The 14,003-nt window shown below is 39.3% G+C and overlaps 1 protein-coding gene across 10 annotated transcripts in view; it reads right to left on the reverse strand.

Annotated features, from left to right (window-relative positions):
* LOC105466343 (activator of transcription and developmental regulator AUTS2) overlaps window positions 1–14,003 on the reverse strand; it is a 1,205,160-nt gene that overhangs the window by 842,649 nt on the left and 348,508 nt on the right. The window lies entirely within an intron of this gene.

Consider the following 14,003-nt stretch of genomic DNA (forward strand, 5'->3'; position numbering starts at 1 on the left):
CCTCCCCCCCATAATAGGCCCCAGTGTGTGACGTTCCCCTTCCCAAGTCCAAGTGATCTCATTGTTCAATTCCCACCTATGAGTGAGAACATGCGGTGTTTGGTTTTCTGTTCTTGCGATAGCCCCTACAAAGGACACGAACTTACCCTTTTTTATGGCTGCATAGTATTCCATGGTGCATATGTGCCACATTTTCTTAATCCAGTCTGTCACTGATGGACATTTGGGTTGGTTCCAAGTCTTTGCTATTCTGCATAGTGCCGCAATAAACATACATGTGCATGTGTCTTTATAGCAGCATGATTTATAATCCTTTGGGTATATACCCAGAGGAACATTAAGTATTTCTAAACAGAATCAAACCTAAGTTTAGACTATATATCTGATAGTGGCTTCAACTGGGAGGTAGAAAAACTAAAGTAAATCTTTTAATGTAGTTTATTGTGCAAGGCAAAATGCATACTGGTTAGAAGCAATGGCTTTGCTAATTGCTAGCTCTATTACCACAGGCAAGTGGCGTTAGCTTTTCTAAGTCTCAGCCACCTTCTCTATAAAAATGTGGACAAAAATAGCACCTACATGACAGGTTGATTGTGAGAATTGGATGGGATGATTCGTGAAAAACATTTACCACAGTAACTGACCCACGGTAAGCACTCAGTATGTTTCATTCCTGCTGAGGCATGAGACAACAGGGAAACTATCTTGCAGGCATTTTCCATTTGTCTTTATGTATGTTACATTATACGCATTACATACACACACTAAGTTATATCCACTCTGTTTGTCACTTCGGTTTGTGATGTTCTAATGGTAGATGAGTGCAAATTACAATAAGGCTAGGTGACCAGTAAAAATAATAAACATCAAGATATAGGCCGGGCATGGTGGCTCATGTCTGTAATTCTAGCATTTTGGGAAGGCAGGCGGATTACTTAAGTTCAGGAGTTCGAGACCAGCCTGGCCAACATGGTGAAACCCCATTTCTACTAAAAATTACAAAAACTAGCCAGATGTGGTGGCATAGGCCTGTAGTCCCAGCTACTCAGGAAGCTGAGGCAGGAGAATCGCTTGACCCCTGGAGGTGGAGGTTGCAGTGAGCTGAGATCACGCCATTGCACTCTAACTTGGGTGACAAGAATGAAACTCTGTCTCAAAAAAAAAAAAAAAAGAAAGAATAGAAAATTTGGCTTTTCTTTTTCAAATGCTATCAACACAACTTACTGCAGTGATATAAAGCAGTTCATCTCACTGAGTCTCAATTTTCTTGTTTTTAAATAAAAATCATAACACAGAAGAGTTAAAGACATGTTAGGATAAGAGCACAGATGAAAAGTCTAGCCATTCATACAAGATGGAAAACAGTAAGTCTGTTCTGTTCCCTTTCTGTTTGTCAAAATGTTTATATGATTAATGAGGTTTTGTGGGGAATCTTTTAAAAGCGTAATACGATGGCTGGAGTGTTTTAAACTAGTTTGCTTACATTCTGGCGGTGTATGTTTTTATTTGCTTAATTCTAACTAGCAGCAAAGTTCCTAGTATTTGAGAAAATATCTTTGATCTGTAGGCCACAGGCATAAGACCTCTTGGGGATGCTTGCCAACAAGGTAGATAAAAGAGTAAAAGAATATCTTTTGAGCAATGCTATCAGGTGAAGTGGACTGAGTGGGTTGCAATTCACTGTGTGAAGTTATTTGGAATCATTCTGGTGGAGGCCTGCTTGAGTGGCCACCACTCCACTTGCTTATCTACTTCTTATCTACTTGACTTATCAAGGGATAAAAATTAGCAACTGGGCTACCGCTGGGCACAGCTAAAAGATGCCACTCATAATGTAATTACAGTCTATGGCTATTTCATTTATTAAATAATTCCCTAAGAACCACAGAATTGCTTTGATGTGTATGTAGACGTAGAACTTCGAGAAATAATACCAGAGTAAAAACTTGAAATTCTAAAGCATATTTAAAAACACAAAACTTTATAAAATGGGAAGCTCTGAACAGAAATACCACTTACAAGCTGTGTGGGCAAGTTACTTAATCTCGCTGAGCCTCAGTTTCCTAATCTATAAGAAGGGGATAATAACTGTACCTACCTTAGATCAATGAGATAATCCAAAGATATAGTGGTTAACACAAAGCTTAGCACAGATTCACTGCTCAATACACGTAAGCTATTATTAGTATTTTGTCTTTGTGGAGCAAGGCAATCAAGCTTTGAAAGCCTATATAACAAATTTATCTTTAAAATAGCAACCAGAAAAATTTTTGATTTTAATTTGTTTCATGGCCTGAAACAGAAACTTGGATAATTTAAAAAATCTGCCTAGTGGGTAACAACCGGGCCTTGTTTATAATTTTATCTTTATATTACAGTATCTAAAATAAGTAGAAATTTAGAAATACTACTTTTAATAAATGAGTTCCATGGTATTTCCACGGCCAACAAAATAAAAATCAATGCTTTCCGATAATCTCTTTGGACGTTAGCAATAATGTATCTCAATGAAAATTTTACTTGTCATTTAGTAATCATTTAGGATTTTGAAATTCCAAATTCTTACACTGAGACAATCAGTGGCTTTTCTCGCCAAGATGCCCAGATGTGTAACATGAACTTTCTGTCACATAAGCCCTCAGCAATTTTCTGTGTTTTGTAAAGTCGGCAAGCACTGAGCTGCCAAAGCACTATTTCCCTCCAAGTCTTGCACACAACATGACTACCCCACAGCTTGATACTGGTGTCAATGCTCAGGTTCAGAATGAGGATCAACACTAGATTAGTCGACATCTGTGTAAGCTGCAATGGCTCCCTCCCTCAATCCCTTCAAACCCAGCGTTTACAGTTTTGTATGGAGCATCTGTAATGACAACAAGCACGCTGGTAACACTCAAACACTTCTGGTTGCTGAGAAAAGCAGTGTGAATTCTAGTATCAAACGAGCGCCCACCAGGATTTTCCATGAGTTGAGGACCAACATGAGAGAACTGGCAGACAGATGGTCTACACAATAAGACTGCTTTCCTTGCTTACAAGGCAGGAGGGGCGGCTGATAATTCACGCCAGAAATCTACCAACCACATGAAAAGAAACAACAAAACGCACATTACTTCTACATTCAAGATATCATAAAGCACTTTATATACTTTGTCTTATTTCACTGTCACAAAAATATCATGCCCATCAACTGATGAATGAATAAACAAAATGTGATGTATCCATAAAATGGAGTATAATTTGGCAACCAAAACGAGTGAACTTCATTATTTATGGCTAAATAATATTCCATAATACAATACACACATGTAACAGAAGGTGTGTGTGTGTGTGTGTGTGTGTGTGTGTGTGTGTGTGTGTGTGTATCACATCACATTTTCTTTATCCATTCATCCATCAATGGACACTTAAGGTTGTTTCCACATCTGGGCTATTATGAATAATACCATAATGAACATGGTAGTGCAGATATCTATTCGAGACATGGACTACATTTCCTTTAGACATATACCCAGAAGCAGACTTGATAAAGCCTACAGCAGTTCTATATTTAATTTTTTGAGGAACTTCTACATGGTTCTCCATAATACTGTCCCAATTATATACCTACCAACAGTATACAAGGATCCCCTTTACTACACATCATTGGAAACCCTGCAATTTGTAACAACTTGAGTGAACCTGGAAGACATATGCTAAGTGAAAGAAGTCAGACATAAAAATACAAACACTGTATGATCTCATTTACACGTAGAATTCAAAAAAATCAAATTCGGCCGTGTGTGGTAGCTCACGCCTGTAATCCCAGCACTTTGGAAGGCAGAGGTGAGAGGATCACTTGAGGCCTGGAGTTTGAGACCAGTCTAAGCAACATAATGTGACCTTGTCACTAATAAAATAAGAATAAAAAATCAGCCAGCCAGACATGGTGGGCACGAGCCTATAATCCCAGCTACTCAGGAGGCTGAGGTGGGAAGATTGCTTGAGCCCAGGAGCCCAAGTCAAGGTTGCCGTAAGCCACAGCACCCCAGCCTAGGTGACAGAGTAAGAGCCTATCTCAAAAACAAAACAAAACAAAACAAAACAAAAAATCCAACTCATAAAAACAGTAGAATGGTGGTTGCCAAGGGCAAGGACAAGGGAAATGGGAAGATGTGATCAAAGGGTACAAACTTTTAGTGAAAATAAGTACGTTCTCAAGATCTAATGTACAGCCACAGTGACTACTGTTAATAATGTTGTGTTGTATTCTTGATATTTACTAGGAGAGCAAATTCTTAAGTGTTCTCATCACCAAAAAAAAAGCCCAAACAAACAAAAAAAGGTAACTATGCAAGGCGATGGATTTGGATTAAGGTGTTAATTAACCTGATTATGCTAATTATTTCACAATATATACATACATCAAATCATCACATTATACATCTTAAATATATACTTTTTTTTGCCAATTATACCTCAATAAAGCTGGGGGGTGAGGAGAATGAAGTCCTGATACATGCTACAACATGAATATTGAAAACATTATGCTAAGTGAATGAAGGCAGTCATAAAACACAACATATTGTATAATTCCATTTATATGAAATGTCTAAAACAGGTAAACCCATACAGACAGAAAGTAGATCAGTGGTTGCCTAGAGTTGGGGAAGTTAGAGAGGAAATGGGAAGTGGCCCTTTTGGGTTCAGGATTTCTTTTGTGGGTGATAAAATGTTCTAAAAATTGCCTGTGGTGATGGCTGCATCTCTGTGAAAATACTAAAATCACTGAACTATATATTTTAAATTAGTGGAATTTTATGGTATGTGAAATATATCTCAATAAATCAATGTTTTAAATTGTGAAACAGGTATCATTAGGTTTTACTTTGCAGACTAGGGAAGTAAGCCTCAGAGCCACACAGCTAGCACAGCAGAGATTCAGAAAAAAAGCAGTTCAGCGGACACCAACTACCAAGTTGTTTGTTTGTTTGTTTTTAACTACATAGAACTGCTTTTCAAAATGCTTAGGATGCTAAGGAAGGGTGCAGATCCTAAAATCTATCTGACCCTTTCATCAAAGTAGGCTGCTTTGCTGTCCTCAAACTCTCCCATCCCAACCAACTGTTAAATACATGTTTGCATTCAGGATACCGTGAAATCTGATATGTAAGGGTAAAATCACAAACCTTAAAAGAAAGCGTGCTTTCGTACAAAAAGTTTTAGCCAAGAATACAATGCCTTTCTGAATCTCAAAGTTAGTCTAAAAAGTGACCAAAAGATTATCTGTCCCCAAATGATTAAAAAGAAAAAGTCGATGCAGCATGAACAAAGTTGGTGACCATTCAGTTTGACGGTTCTCAGCCCAGCAGACCCACTGTCCCATTTTGTAACTCAGTTACTGTAGTGAAATTCAAAGGTACTGTACCCTACACAAATGGTTTCCAAAAATCAATGTAATACCCTAAATATATATGCCTCTTACAGTCTTACACTTAGATAAAACAGTTTTTTAAAGTGCACATGAATCAAATCACAAAGGCAGCCACGCTGAAAGAGGCCCTGAGTCTACTCCAGCAGTCTCGATCTAAAAACCCTGCCCCCCTTTCGAGCATGCCCAAACCAGACTCGAAGTAGGTATGTGCTGAGTTTCTTTTCTCTTATTAAGACAAGAAAACCGTTTTATTAGGAAGCCTACAGACTCTATATATGGTGTAGCTCTGGGCTGGAATTATTCTTAGAGAACAGAGGTGACGTGAGCAGCACCTCAAGGTCACAAGTCGAGTTTCTATGCCGTCTGTTAAAGAACTGTCACGGTGGACATTGTCTCCCCCACATCGCAGCCAGGTTTTGAAACTTGCACTTCCATTAATTAACTCTGAGGTCTTCACTTTAATTATCTGGGCCTTCATTTTAATCTATAAAGTTAGATGAGCTATAGAGTCCCTACTACTTTTGTCTGGAATGAACTATTTATCCCCAACAAAAATCTAATTATTTAAAACAACTGTTAAGCAGCATTTCATATCATTAGTTTGTACACTCGTTTTGACTGATGATTCATACCTTCTTCCCACAGTGAGCACCATCATTACCTGCTAAAACCTGCTTCAAAATAGTGTGTGCCCTTGTCATTGTCTTTCTAGGTGTACGTTACCTCCATTCCCAAATTCTTCTATGTCTCTTTGCATTATTTTCTATTTGATCACTTACATACATACCTATTTTTATACCAATAAACAAACACCTATTTTTTTTCTTAGTAAATGGAAAATTTATTCTCTTTCAAAACCCAAATGAAGATGTTTTCAGTGAAGTTAGTTTTTGTCTGATAAGGAAAAAGACAAATTCACTGAAAATATCTCCCTGACAGACCCTAGGAGATAATGATGACATAGAAAGAGAAGTAATTTACTATAACAGGAATCAATATGACTAAGGTATTTAATAAATGGCTTTGATTTAGAAATACAAATACCAATATTTCCTGCATGGCATGAAAATTGGTTGCAGGCATTTTAGAATAACAGTAAATTCACCAAATGAATTATGCAAAAATTCTGAGGCTTTGCCATACTGTCTCTGAAGCTAAATTTTTATAAAAAGAGGTGACAGAGTCCCATTTTAAGCTGACAGAATGAAGACATACTCTAAAATAATAAAAGCTAATATTTATAGGAAACATATTATGTTCCAGGCCTTGTTCTAAGGACTTTACTCATATTAACTAATTTAATTCTTACAAGGTAGGCAGTAGTATTATTTCCTCAACATCCTTACATCTTAATCTATAAGCACATTTAAAGCTCATGAATATGCATAAGGCATATGCATGTTCTGTGTGAATACATACATATATAACACAAACACATATCAATATAACTGTACTCTGTGTGTATATGTATACACATGTGTCGGTGAATGCACAAATTTGACTAGGGAAAGAACACATATGGTCCCAATTTAAAGATTGGAACTTGTGATAGTTTGCTAAGAATGATGGTTTCCAGCTGCATCCATGTCCCTACAAAGGACACAAACGTTATGCACATGTACCCTACAACTTAAAGTATAATAATAATAAATAAATAAATAAAAAAGATTTACAAAAAAAAAGATTGGAACTTAAAGATTTTTCAATCAGTGCACTTGATAACCATATCTGTCTAGTCAGCAAATACAGAAAAATAATTCTAGTGTCAGTTTTCTATTGGCAAGCATATTAGAAGATTAAATTGTTGACACATGCAAACTGATTTTCACAGCTCCAGCTGAATGATAGCTTTAGACACAAGTCACGTAACAGTTTTGTTGTGACTCCTGTCATACAGAAATTCATACAAATCATGCAGAAATCACCAGTTGAAATATGCTATACTTGCCACTGCCAAGATGACTTGCTACCACAATGCAGCTTACTCCATGGATAGAATCACAGCCCAGTGGGGGAACAAAGCCCTGCATCCTAGCAAAACCCTTGCAGGTGCTGGACAGTCTCCCTCAGACCTAGAAGTAATACTTATTTAATAGTGGGCTTTCTTTCTAGTAGAAAAAAAAAGTCACCATAGATGCAGGGCAAGTATATGATTAGCCCTACAGTTTCAACTTCATAATGACATCATTCACCTTTCTTAAAAAGAAAAATAGCCCAAAAACTTCTCTGAGGAAAACCAACTACTACAAATCTTAGGTGAAAACCTGTCAAATTCAAAATCAGATGTACATAAATGGTAGCATACCAAGCCTGTTTTATATGATTATCACTGATATTCAGAAGATAGATTTTTTTGTTCATTTATCCTCCAAAGACTTACTGAGTGCCCACAAAATGTCAGCTATTGATCTAGGTGCTGGGCTATAGCTGAGAACAAGTATCTGCTCTCAAGGACCTGATATTTAAGTGGGAGAGACAGACCATAAACAAGTGAAGAAAACAACTGTGTATGCTGAGCCAAGAAAACTAGAATCAAGTAACAGAGATATGAGGGCATTCTGAAAAGTATGAAGTGCAATATCACTATAAGACACAAATTTTCTGTGTATTCTCAATATGTCCACCATCAGTTATTCAGGTGCCTGATGGGTTCATGCTTCCTGTCTCTTTCAGGTCTTTCCTTAAATAACTTACATACTGTCCTGAGCAAAGCATGGTACAATAAATCTTGAACAATTAAAAATAAAATAAGCAACCAAAAATAATAACCCTGAGTCAGTAAGACAGCATTTAATCTAACCAGTTCATCCAGTCTGGCCCAACTGTTTTTCCTTTAGAAACTCGAGTGTTGCAGAAGACCTTCACTTCCCAGTTTTTCAAATATCACATTTAATTCCTCAGAAAGTAATATCTGCTCCCATAAACTGAGGTTAACTCTATACTACTAGCAAATACACATTCTCAAGCATTACCACTAAAATGGTTACTACAAGCTGAGGTTTAAAAAGTTTGATCAAATATCAAAATATAAACTCCACAGGCACGTGTCAAGTAGCAAAAAAAAAAAAAAAAAAAAAAATCTAGAAGGTCTGTAGGGCAGACTGCAGCTGCTGCTGTAGTATAAACTGTAATATAAAAACTTGCCATCTTCTTGGAATTTATCTCACCCCACCCAGTTCCAAATGTTAAGCAGAAAATACCTAGTTATAAATGGTAATCAGAATGACACTTTGGGTGGTTTTCTAGACAGGAAAGATGTTTGAGGTGAATAGAGTTAGCTCAAGGGAGAAATGAAACTGAAATCGTTACCTATGTGGATAATTACCCCTTTTCCTCTTGAATCCAAGTGGCACTTCTGTATAGATGTGGCATTCATCCATCCCTTCCACTGTTGTGCAGTACTGCTGTCGCTGTCAGATCATCCCACGTGTTGACTCAATGGGAAACTCAGTGTTGGTGGCTGAACTGCAGTGCTGGGGCTTATCAATGGTACCACATTCAGAGACTCGACCTCAGTTATGAAACTACCTTAACTTGGGAGGGTATAACCCTCTATAACAAATGTGTGTGCGTGCATACGTGCATGCATGCGTGTGTATTTTCTCAGCAGGAATCATTCTCTAACTGGGCAAAGCCATCCATGTTCTCCTGCACCATCCTTCTTTTGAGCAAATAAGCCCCACTGCAGATAATCTGCTCATGGTCCAGTCTGGTTACATTGTAACCTTCTTCTGATTCTTAACACAGGCATTGTTACTGGTTCCTCCCTCACCCTCAACTCCCACATCCGGATCTCCTATTATCTGCATCCTAATAAGCTCCGAAGCATCTATCCATCCTTACCTCTACTACCTTGGTCCAGGCTACCATCCTCCTTCACCTAGATTAGAGCATTAGCTTCCTGACTGCACTGTTGTCCTCTACTGTCTCCCTCTATGACTTAGACACATCACTGGTCAGAAACACCTAAAAGCTCACATCTCATCATGTTATACCCATGGTTTGATCCCTTGAATGCTCCATTTGTCCTCAGCCCTTTATATTTCTATGACCCACATCCTTGAAGTGGGACCTACAGAGGCCTTCATGATTTGGCCCTTGCGGCATCACTCCACGACACACACTCTCTCACTTTCTCTACCCCTAATGGGCTTCTCTCTGTTGTTCCTCCAAATCACCTATTTTATTCTGTCCAGCCTGTGGCCACTACACATGTTGGAATAGTTTTGTCCATAAGCCCTCACCTAGAGAGCACCTACTCATCCTTCATGTTTCATCCCAAAAGACATTTTCTCAGGAAAGCCTTCCCAGCCTTCCCCTTCCCTACGCCCTGTTGCAGACTCCTACAGAACTCACCACACTTGAGAGGATTTGTCAACTCTCTGCCCTTCTCACCATGAGGGGTCCAGCACAGAAGTTAGGAATGCAGGCTCTGAGACCTGCCTGCCCAGGTTCAAATCCTGGCTCTGCTATTTATAAGTTGTGGGACCTTGTGGGAGTTAGTCTCTTTGTGCCTGGGTTGTGTTACCTATAAAATAGAAATGATAATAATAGCAACTACCTTATAAGTTTGTTCTAAGAATTAAAATGGATGAAAAGAGTTTAGAATAGAGCCTTGCATACAGTAAGCACTGAAAGAATGCTTCCTGGTGGTATTAATACTACTGTTGTTGTTATGATGAGTGGAATGTCTGCCTTGTTCACCATTATAAATGCAACGTCAAATACACAAATACTTGTGTGATCCCAATTCCACTTCAGCATCTCACTCAGTATGGTTATAATGGAGCAAAGAGATATTTCTCTCTATGAAGCTGTAAGAAATGCCAATCATCAATTGACATTTACTAAGTTCCCACGCTCTGCTCTACACAGATAAGGAGGATGCACCCAGAGAAGACACAGTACCCTTACGTCTAAGTAGGAACCACAATTACACAAGTTTCTCTTCTCTCTCCACTGAGTGAAAGGGTTAACAGGAGTGTAATTTTAAATTATATAAACCTCATCAAATATTCATCAACTCAGAGGTGTTTCTTAATCCTCCCTTAGCTTCAGCATAGAAGGCTGTGGATCAAAGAGCTCACTTCACACAGATAGTATTTCATGAAAGCAAAAGGTATCAAGTTTATCCCCTGGCAGGATGTAAGTGGGCTGAAGCTACCCCAGCTCCTGCAGCAAGACTGGGGAGACTCAGGCAAAAATGTGAAGGTGTGTAGGGCACAGAGAACCTAAGTAGAAAGAATTCCTGAACTTCTGATGTTACATTTTGGAAACAAGAATAGTTTAAGCCTAAAGAGAGCATGACATTTAAGGGGCTCCTTTAAAATATTTCTATAAAGCAAACAGTCCTGTCCTTCAAAATGAATAGGAAAAAAAAATGATTGAATTTTACTTCTTGAATGGTGCACCAAATTCATTGTTCACCTGTTGAGCCCTCTACAAATTAAGCCTAGAAAACTGGGAGATGTCACCAGCATTTATAGGTAAGAAAGTTGATACACATGTTAAAGATAACATGATGTGATAGGTATACAAGAGTATTTAAAAGTTTCACTTGCTGTGCACATATGGTCTAAGATATCATTATAAAATCTAAATATTTACAAATTGGATTTACTTAAATCAGATATATCTATAGCAGTTAAAAACATGATCGGCAGTTCCCACAAAGCTGGAGCTGCTCAGTCAGCAGGCCCAATCATTTTTCTCCAATACATCTTCCCAAGTCACCATTCCTCATCTTCACCACTGTAAGCACAGCTGGCTAATCGCAGCAGTCCCCTCCAACCACCTCACACATTTCTGTCTTACTCACCTACTCAACCATCTATAATTGATCTTGCTGCTTAGCCTAAATTCTTTTCTGTGGCTTCCAGGCTCTATGTACTTTGGTTCCACCTCATCTATCTAAGACACTTAGCCACTTCTCCACCTACATACTCCATCCCCTCTCTGCTCATTGCACTTCCCCAGGTTAGGGTGTACTGCTTATCTCCCTGTAATACTGACCCTCTATGTAACAGAGATTATCCAGTTATTTCTATAGTTTCATTCAGGTTTAGTTTTGGGTTTGTCACTGGACTGTAGATTTTTTCGGGGCAAGGTCATGTCTTTAGATTTATTTATAATCTCACAATGGTGAATACAATCATGCATCAAATGTATAACTCACCAACCCACATTCTTCTGTAGACGTACAAAGGGATTATGGTATTTTAAAAATCATACCTTTCCTCCTGCAACAGCAGAAACTAAAATAAGTAGAGATCCATATAGCCCGCAAGAGTCAAGGAAGTTTCCTGTAGTTCGGTAAGGTGCAGGCATTAAATGTGGAGTTTTACAGAAGAGCAGAAAGAGCACTGGGAAGAGGCCTAAGGGAAGCTGCAGAAGGAGACAGCAACTGGGAAGAGGGATGCCTGGGAGGACAAGGGGGCTTAGCTGATGAGACAAAAAGGTCTTCATGATTAGACTAATTAGGTCTTGCATTCCAGAATGTAGTACCGCTGGTCATGGGCAGTCATTACAGATTCATGAGTTCAAGGACGGGCTTTAAGAAGATTATTTCTAAAGTGGTGAAAAATATATTTATTGAACAGGAGAATCCTAAAGGCAGATAATTCTGTAAAGAAGTTTCTGAAGCATTTAAGATGTTTAGCATGGACTTCCCACCCAAAACCTCTCATCATGCTGTCTCCTAGCACATTACAGTACCAGAGTTTCTCTAGCGCACTCTGCCTCTCCTTGCCACATCCCAAACTGAAGACAGTAACAAATGATGAAGAACTAGGCCCCATGGCTGGAGAGGTAGGGGCTTCACCACAAAACACAGAAAGGGCACAGAAACAGCAGGTAGGAGAGGACCCTGCAGCAAATATATCTCAAACTAACAGATGGCATCACGGTATTCTCTTTAGAGAGGTAAAGACATTTCCTGGGGGAACCATTGTTACCAGTTGAAATAATGATAATAATAAAAAGAAGTCTAATATTGTACTCAGGGAGATGAAAACTGATGACTGGGCTCTGCCCTCTTCTCAGTGTAGAAGAAGTCCATACTCACATACCCTCAAAGACAAACTTCCAGAAGCACCCCCATCCAAGTGGCCCCAAGAGTTTCTTCAAGGTCTGCAATTAGATAAACTATGATCTAGTTTCAAGTATCTACATTCAATATGTACTCTCTTTTCCGTTCCCTCCAGACAGAGCCTGCCATGTCTCCTTGCAAACATCCTTGCCAAGACAGATTTGGAGGCAGCTAAGCCACACCATTCCATGGATCAGAACAAAAGAGACAAGGAAATCTTTGGTTTCCGATGGCAGGAAAAGGCTTCATCCGGGACCAAACTCCTCCCCCAGATAAATCTACTTCTTAATCTCTTAACACTCTTATCTGTGGCCAAAGTGGTTTAATGAGCTGCCTTCAATCTCCCTCCTCAATTCTGTGGCAGTCTGAGATGAGAAATAACATATGATGACTCTCCAGGGTTAGGCACAACCTAGAAGGAGGCTGGCCTCTAGACAGCTTCTTTACAGTCCCTCGTGCGTACTCACATAAAGTCATCTGGCCACTCCACATCACACACAGCTCCTGAGAGCCTCACAGTTCTGCTCAAATCTGTCAGTTATATCAAATGAGAAGAGAGAGAAGGGAAAGTAAGATGGAGGGGAAGAAAAAAGGGGAAAAGAGAAAAGAGAACAGGGAGGGGGACAGGGAAGAGAAGAGGGAAAAAGGAAGAGAGAGGGAGGAACGATGGAAAGAAAAGGGAGAGAAAAAGGAGAAAGGGACAGAGATGATCAATAATTCTCAAGTTTAGTGAAATAATCTGCATCTAGATCTTTTAAATGGAACTTTGGCTCATGTTTTAGGCTCTCACATTACTGTATTTACCACTGATGTCAACTCTACGGATTGTTAATTCACTGATGGATATAATCATATTTAAGTGTCCCAGAAATCCCCTAGGAGAACAAAAACTTGTAAGCAGCCAAGAAATATCTGTAGGTCCCAGCCAGGCACAGTGGCTCACACCTGTAATCCCAGCGCTTTGAGAGGCCGAGGTGGGTGGATCACGAGGTCAGGAGATCGAGACCATCCTGGCTAACACGATGAAACCCCATCTCTACCAAAAATACAAAAAATTAGCCAGGTGTGGTGGTGGGCGCGTGTAGTCCCAGCTACTCGGGAGGCTGAGGCAGGAGAATGGTGTGAACCCGGGAGGCGGAGCTTGCAGTGAGCCAAGATTACGCCATTGCACTCCAGCCTGGGCGACAGAGTGAGACTCTGTCTCAAAAAAGTATCTGTAGGTCCCAATGGGCAGATGGTGGAAGTCAAGTAGAAAGAACAGGTAGACTGACCAAGACAGGCCAGGGTCCTACCGAGAGGAACTGAAAGAGAAGAGGCCTAAAGCTTTGGAGGAAAAACTTTAGTTGCTTTCTACAAAATGTATGCTATTGGCTGAATGTGGGAAAGAAATAGTAACTACTTCATCTACTGAGATGAAGAAAATCCAGGTGAAGCTCTTTCCAGAAAGGTTCAATCCCATTAGAGGACAAGAATTTCCAACCTGTGGTCTTGTGAAATTAGTTC

The sequence above is a fragment of the Macaca nemestrina genome, chromosome 4 (genome assembly GCF_043159975.1).
Source record: "Macaca nemestrina isolate mMacNem1 chromosome 4, mMacNem.hap1, whole genome shotgun sequence".
Lineage (NCBI taxonomy): Eukaryota > Metazoa > Chordata > Mammalia > Primates > Cercopithecidae > Macaca > Macaca nemestrina.